Genomic DNA, 8,470 nt, shown 5'->3' with positions numbered 1-8,470 from the left:
GAAATGCAACAGATGATCCGGGAGATGCATCAGTAGACCGCCGCCGTCCATGCCTTGCGGCATGCAAAAGTGTTGGGTGACGGCACTGCACCCCAAAGTGCCATCCCACAAACCACCAGCACCAGCACAGATGCGAGTCAGCAGGAAGAACTTCCTTCTGCCTCGAAAGTCGTTTCCGCAGGAACGTCTTCCCCTCCACCACCCCCTGAGCCAATCGTGCCACCGTCACCCCCGCAACACCCCCCCCCACGCCCCTACCCCCCCACCCCCCCCCCCCACAGCAGGAAGTTTTGCCATCGCCTGCTGCACATCTGCCTCGTCCCACTACTCGGGGACCCAAACGGGGGGTTAAGACATGGGGGGGCTAAAGGATCTGGAGGAAAACGTGGCCACAGGTAGGTTGGGGGGTGTTTTATTGTTCTTGTTGTTGTTGTTGTGTTTTATTGTTGGGTGATTGTTGGGGGGGTTGGGGGGGAAGTTACAGTTCAAAAAAAATTAGTTCCATTATTATTAAATTAATAAACAACAAGGCTAGATTTTCCATTATTTTGACATGCATAACATCCACTTAACGTCCATTTTAACGCTGAAATGAGGTGTAACGCCCATATATCACCCATTTAGCCACAAAATGGAAACTGACGCCCATTTTTCAGACACTTATCATCGAGCATTATTTTCGGCATGTACCTAATGCCAAAAAAAATAATACCGCCCGACCATTTTTTTTGGGCGGAATCATCAAAATGGGTGAAACCAACGCCCATAATATCACCCAGCGTTAGTTTCGGCACGTAATTAACGCCGAGATTCAGTAATAGTTATCGTCCACTTTTTTTGTCGTAAAGGCCAAATTTATCTAAACTAACTGATAGAGAATTCAAACAGGCTGCATTCAGACAGGCTGTGAAAATTCACAGACCCCAAGTCAAAGCTGCTACGTGCAACTCAGCATGTTGCATTAAGTCATCAATCAACTTGACATTTTAGAACCTTGGGTACCGAGCCAATTAAAGGTTAACAGACTATCAAATGAGCCAATAAGGTCAAAGAAGGCGAGTTCTTTTCTGTAAATTGAATCAGGTATAAGTACAGCCATTTTGGCCATGTGGTCTCAGAAGGACAAAGGCCTGGCTTAAAGCCAGAAGCTTGTTGCTGCTGCCAGAATAAAATTACATTAAAACTACAACCGGAGTTCGTATTTCATTGGAAATTAAGAGATCTAACAATTTTGGCGTCACGAACACGATCGCCGAGGGAAGAAACTGAATTTTGGACATCGGACCTACATACTGAGGTAAGGACTCCTCTTTATAAAAGTCCTCGGTCAAAAGTCTAAATTCGCCTCTCCTTCTACGCGATTCCGCAAGTCTCCAGTTTGCGAACGCTCCGGTTGGTAGTCGGCTCGAGGTCCCATAGACGTCTAACTTCGGCGGTGTGTTAGTTAATTAATCACCAACCCACTGATCGGCTGGAAAGCCTACGACTCGAGACCCCAGTAAAGAAATAAGTATTATGGCAGCAGGAGCTAAGAGCAAAGAATTGCCTACAACTGTTAAAGGTGGGCAGGCACCACCTGAGGTTTCGATAGATGAAATCCTTGAACAGTTGAAAGAATACATAGAGCAACAATTCAACTTATCTAAAACCTGTATTAAGATCGAACAAAAGTACGGAAACTCCAAAGGACAATGGTCCTTGGACGAGATTAAAAGGGTCTGGAGAAAAACGACCCGTATGAAAAATAAAGAGTGAACTAGCTGGTCCCTAGCCGTTATGGGACAGATCCGAAAGCGGAATGAAATTATAATGCATTCCCAACATGATCGAGAACTGACCAGTACAAAGGACCAATTGCAAGCTGTTTGTGCACAGCTGCGACAGAAAAGACTTGAACTTGAAAAGTCGGAAGCGGAAGTTAAAGATCTTAAAGGTGAAATTAAAGAATGGAAAAAATCATTAGATCAAGAGACAGTAATAGGAAAAGGAAAATGTATCGGTCAATTCCCAGGGTACCCATGTTTGGATAAATTAAAAGCGCAAAACGGAAGACACGACCAAGGAATAGATACAGATTCTGAATCCTCTGACGATACAGGGTCGGAGGATGAAGAATTAGGGATGCGCTTTGCCCTGTTTAAAAAAAGACGAGTTGTAGTCAAATCAGAAGAGACTGCGGATGAGGGCGGAACCAAAAAAACGAAGAAAAGGGTGTATGCAGAATATTTAGTTCATGATCCGACAGACCCAGAGAAAATTGATAAATGGTCCAAGGAATTGCCCAATCCAAAGAAAGGGAGAGTAAAAACGTGGGATCAATTGGACCGCTTAAGAAATATATATCAACTTCATCCCTGGGACGGAGTGCAAACTTTGACCATAATGGTGCCAAAAACACAAGGAAGAAAATTGCACAACAAGGTAGAAGAAGCTTTGGGGCAGGATGAGCAAGAATTAAATGCAGGATGGGAGGCGATTAAACACTGGCTGCAAGCCTTCAGTCCAGCTAAGACAGACTGGGGAAAAATTGCAGCCTGCCAACAGAAAGGAACAGAGGAGGTCCTGGAGTATGATGAGCGGTTTAGATGCACGTGGCTAGAACATTCGGGTATGAATAATACGGATGAGGAAATGGATGAACAAATGTTTGGACCCCTGAAAGCAGCTTTCGTGGCAGGTCTAAAGCCAGAACTGTCCAAAATGCTTAAGGTAGTGTTACCGGACTGGGAAGGTAGAGGAACTACCTTTGCAACATTGGTGGATCGATGTAACCAATTAGATCGGGACATGGGAGCTAAAGTCCGAGCTGTACAGGCTATGGGATGGAAATCCCAGGATTCTGATAAATAGTCATTGGGAAAATTGCCCGGAAAATGTAATTATTGTGGGAAAGAAGGTCACTGGGCCAAGACGTGCAGGGCAAAACAGCAAGGTCGTGGCCGGGGAAGAGGACGCAGCCAGGGATACAATTCAGCCAACAAGCCAGACTTGTCACAAGATACCGACCTCATAGAAGCATTTAAGCGACTGACACTACAACAACAGAAGGAGCTACTTAGAATAGCAAAAAACGATTAGAGCCCACCCTGGCCTCCCTCCTCGCACTAATACAACAGAGGGGAGATGGGATATATATAACTGTGAGGGTGGGCGATAAGGATGTGGACTGTCTTTTAGACACAGGGGCGGAATTAACATGCTTACCCATACAATATGGAGACTTTTTGCCATTGGATGGTAGGGCACGTACAGCCTATGGAGTTGGGGGCCATAAAATGGAAATTAAAAGGACAACACTGGTACTTATAGGGCTGGGTCCATATGAACTAACCACGCCGGTCTGGATAGGTCCAGTAGATCAACCCCTTTTGGGAATGGACGTTCTAATCCAAGTAGATTCATCGTTGCATTTCGAGGATGGTCGGGTGACATGGTCAATTAGAACTTTGAAGAAAGAAGAATTGAAGGAACACCCAATATGGGCTAAAGATAAGAATGATTGTGGCCTACTCCAGATGGAGCCTGCGTCATTTACCGGGACCAAGCCTCCATGCACTAAACAGTATCCCATCAGTCCAACTGCCATCACGGGAATCTTACCGGTTATTCAGCAATTGGAGAAACAAGGGGTGCTTATTCAAACACATAGCTCCTCCAATAGCCCCGTGTGGCCGGTACAGAAATCTAATGAGACTTGGCGTTTGACTGTCGATTTTCGGAAAGCTAACCAGTGTATTGATCAAAAAGCTCCTTTGGTCGCAGATCCCTCCACCATTTTTAATGCGCTCAAACTGGAACATAAATATTTCTCGGTTATAGATATGGCCAACGGATTTTGGTCGGTGCCTCTGGCACCGGAGGTTCGACAGTGGTTTGGTTTCACTGTCCAAGGACAACAGTATACTTGGACTCGGTTACCGCAGGGTTGCCACAACAGCCCTACGGTATTCCACATGGCTTTACAAAGCCATTTGCGAGAATTATCTCCCCTGTCATCCACAGTCATCCATTATGTAGATGATATCCTGCTATCTTCAAACACGGAAGAACAACATGAACAAGATTTACGAGTTTTGCTGGACCACCTTTGGCTGAAAGGACATACAGCCAGCATCGACAAAGCACAAATATCCCAAGAAGAGATTGTATACCTGGGACAAAAGATTTCACAAGGAAAGAGAGAACTTACCCAGGATAGAACTGCAGCCATTCGGGCTGCTAAAAAACCCACCACTATTCAGGAACTAAGGTCTTTTTTGGGATTGTGTAACTTTAACAGAAATTGGATTGACTCCTTCACACAACTTGCTCAGCCATTGAATGATATCTTAAAGGGGAAACATGCCTCTAAAGAAGCCATCACCCTCACTAAGGAACAGCAAGAGGCCTTCCTGAGTTTGAAAAAGGCTTTGTGTTCGGCACCGGCTCTTGGAATCCCCGACAGTGGTAAGCCATTTACCCTGTTTGTCCATGAGAAAGAAGGATACATGACAACTATACTGATACAAGAACATGGGGATCGGCAAAGACCTATTGGCTATTATTTGGCAAAACTGGATGCGGTAGCCTTCGGATGGGGAAGTTGCCTAAGGGCCATGGAAGCTACATATCGAGCGGTAATGATCACTGCGGGTCTAGTCCTCGACCAAAAGCTGATTGTCAAGTGTCCCCACACTATATACGCTTTTCTGTCTATGAGTAGAATGTCTCAGGTGACGGCAGCTAGATGGACCTGCTGGACAGCAGTTTTGGAAGCTCCTAATCTCCATATCGTCCGGGCCAGCCCAGTTAATCCCGCAACTATGCTCCCGATGTCAGAATCGAGGGAGCAAGAGGGAGGAGAATGTGAAGAGCATGACTGCGTGGAGATTTTAAAAGAAACAGAAGCAGCAGCCTCTGCACAACCCAGACCTCATCCTGTTTACAGATGGTTCCTCCTTTGTTGACAATGGTACCAGAAAAGCAGGATGGGCAGTTACAACCTTATATGAGGTAGTGGCAAAAGGATGTTTACCCTCAGGAACGTCAGCACAACAGGCCGAGTTACGGGCCCTGTCAGAAGCATGTCGAATAGCAGAAGGACAGACAGCTAATGTCTATATAGATTCGCGTTATGCTTTTGGAGTCGCTCACAACTTTAGTCTGTTATGGCAGAAAAGAGGATTCCTCACTGCTGCTGGTACACCTATCCGAAATGGAAAATAAGTCCGAGACTTACTAGAGGCCATACAATTACCTCAGGAAGTGTCCATCCTGAAGTGTAAGGTCCATACCAAGGAAAATACCACAGAAGCACAGGGAAATGCCCTAGCCGACCAGGCAGCTAAAGATGCCGCCTCACAGGGCGTTCCCCCAGAAGAACCAACACAGATGTGCAGATTGAAAGCACTCAGGACACTGACACGAGACTTTCAAACAATGCAAGGCAAGTGCTCCCGAGAGGAAAAATGGACATGGCAGGAATTAAGCTATGTGAAGATGGTGTATGGAGACAAAGAGTTACCGACAAGCCAATCGCGCAACAAGCGCTTATGCCTTTTTTAGCCCAACAGATCCACTCGTGGGGACACTTGGCCTCACAACAGATGACGGCATGGTTCCAGAAAAGCTGGTGGGGTCGGGGATTTAAAAAACACACCCAGCTGGTAACAGACCGCTGTGTGGTCTGCCAGAAAAATAATTCTGGACCCATCGCGGTAATGCCCCAACTGAGGTCCCCTGCCCCTGTTGGACCATTCCAGCATCTGCAGGTTGATTATATATCTCTTCTTTCATGCCAAGGATACACTAACATTCTTGTCATGGTCGACAGATTCTCTAGATGGGTAGGAGCTGTCCCAACTAAAAGAGCCACAGCCAATCACACTGCAAAGGTCTTGTGTAAGGATTACATTCCCCGATGGGGAGTCCCGAGTAGCATTGACTCAGATCAGGGAACACACTTCACAGGTGCTGTCTGCCAAGAAGTCTGTAGGTTACTGAACATTACGTGGGATTTACACTGTCCTTATCATCCACAATCATCAGGACAAGTCGAGCGAATGAATCGAACTCTGAAACAACAGCTTGCTAAATATCACCAAGAAGGAACACCATGGCCCCAGGCACTACCAATAGTGCTATGAAGTATTAGGGCAACCCCGAACAGAACTACAGGTCTAAGCCCATTTGAAATCATAACAGGAAGACCCATGTCGCTGCCAGGAACTATCGATTTAAGGAAAGCTGATGTTCACTTAATGAGTGACACTTTGTTATCATACTGTCAGAACTTAACCAATGCTATTAGTTCTGTTTCCCGACAGGTATCGGCAGCTTAGGGTAATCCACCCGAAGGAGGACATGACATCACCCTGGGAGTCTGGGTGTATGTGAAAAAGTTGCATAAAGAACCTTTGGGTGCCACGTGGGAGGGACCTTATCAAATATTATTGACCACCCAGGCAGCTATAAAAGTCCAAGGAAAGAAAGCCTGGATCCATGCTTCACACGTTAAACGAGCACCCGTAACTGAAGCTGAAATCTAATAAGGACAATTACTTTTTGCCAAAATGTATAAATTTACTGTATTACTGATTGTAAGTATTCTAGGCATTCTTACTAGCCGACCCCCTGCACCAAAGGGAAATAGTAGAGTACCCAGGGAATTACATGTAAATACCTTTTTATATATGTCATACATTTATGCCAAACAAAGTAACATTTCCAGTTGTTGGGTGTGTGCGCATATTCCTATTCACTCAAAGGGAGGGATTGCCTTGAGGCCAGTTCCCTTGAATATCTCGGAAATGGCTGAGTGGATAATTAATCAAAACAAAACAGGCAATGCGTTTCAGGATACGGAAAACTGGGCACGTAAATGGAAGTCAGCAGGTTACAATCTGACTACCTTTGAAGGGGGATACCAACCGTGCTACAATAATGCCAAACGGCCCCCATTTTTTGTTATCACTAATACAACGGGAATAGGAAGACCGGGGGAATCGGTCTTGTCTGATTAGAAACATCAAAGGAGGCCAAAATATGGGGTATAGTAACTGCTCACGGAATTATAATATAATCAAACCACGGAACCGTCCAAACTGGGCCGATGTGGGAGTTTTTAACGCAACAGGGATTCTGAATAAAACAGATGAAAAAGCCTGGACAGGCCCCGGAGTGTTGCTGACAAAGAAACAGCTAACCTTCATTGCCTATAATGGCACCTATTGGGTGTGTGGCCACAAGGCCTTCCCTTGGCTGCCCCAGAATTGGACGGGATCCTGCTATTTAGCCTACATTGTGCCTTCTATGTATCATATAAAGTCGAAACATTTACACCGTCCTAAGAGAGCTATCACAGAAACAGAAAGGTTCTTTGCCATTCTGATCCCCAGGTATGAGACCGCCAGACTGACAAGGGAATCCATTAACATGGCATCCGTTGTGGAACGGGTAGCCAATGATACCTCAGAGGCCCTAATTAAAATCAATGCACAAATGGTAGCAATCCGCACAGTAGCCCTACAGAATAGACAGGCCCTTGATGACACCCTGGCTGAAAAGGGAGGTACTTGCGCCCTACTCGGAACTGAGTGTTGCACGTATATCCCAGATAGCTCCGAAGAAATTACCCACTTAGCGGAGCATATCCAAAAGGAGGTAGAAAAACTTAAGCAACCCCCATCATTCACTTTGTGGAGCGGAGCCACTGAATGGCTAGGTTCAATAGGAACTTCATTGGTGTAAGGTTTAATTCTATTTGTTGTAATTGTTTTACTTTTATATTGTTTGTTTATGTTGATTAAATGTTGTTGCAACTAGGCGGCTGTAGCTGCTGTTCCACAGGTGAGACACCTTGCAGGTCCCAGCAGACCGTCTGTAAGTGGCACAGGGGTATGTTATGCTTAAGGGAAGGTTGTTTACTGGTTGAATTAAGATATTGATTTGGATTAAATTGGAATAAGGTTAATCAACCTACTAAAACCAGAATCCATTGTGGCCACGATGGAACTCGGGTTGGTGTAAATTTGTGTGGAAGTTACTAGTCCGGACATTGGCGAAATACATCAACAAATTTTAGAAGGAAACTCTATTAACATGTATGAAATTATTTTGTAGAATGTTTAACCAGTGATAGTTGATGTTTTATGATTCAGTTTGTGAAAGAATCAAAGGGGGGATTGATAGAGAATTCAAACAGGCTGCATTCAGACAGGCTGTGAAAATTCACAGACCCCAAGTTAAAGCTGCTACGTGCAACTCTGCATGTTGCATTAAGTCATCAATCAACTTGACATTTTAGGACCTTGGGTAGCGAGCCAATTAAAGGTTAACAGACTATCAAATGAGCCAATAAGGTCAAAGAAGGCGAGTTCTTTTCTGTAAATTGAACCAGGTATAAGTACAGCCATTTTGGCCATGTGGTCTCAGAAGGACAAAGGCCTGGCTTAAAACCAGAAGCTTGGTGCTGCTGCCAGAATAAAATTAC

This window comes from Pristiophorus japonicus, chromosome 1 (assembly GCF_044704955.1).
Source record: "Pristiophorus japonicus isolate sPriJap1 chromosome 1, sPriJap1.hap1, whole genome shotgun sequence".
NCBI lineage: Eukaryota > Metazoa > Chordata > Chondrichthyes > Pristiophoridae > Pristiophorus > Pristiophorus japonicus.
Note: the sequence above shows the minus strand (reverse complement) of the source record.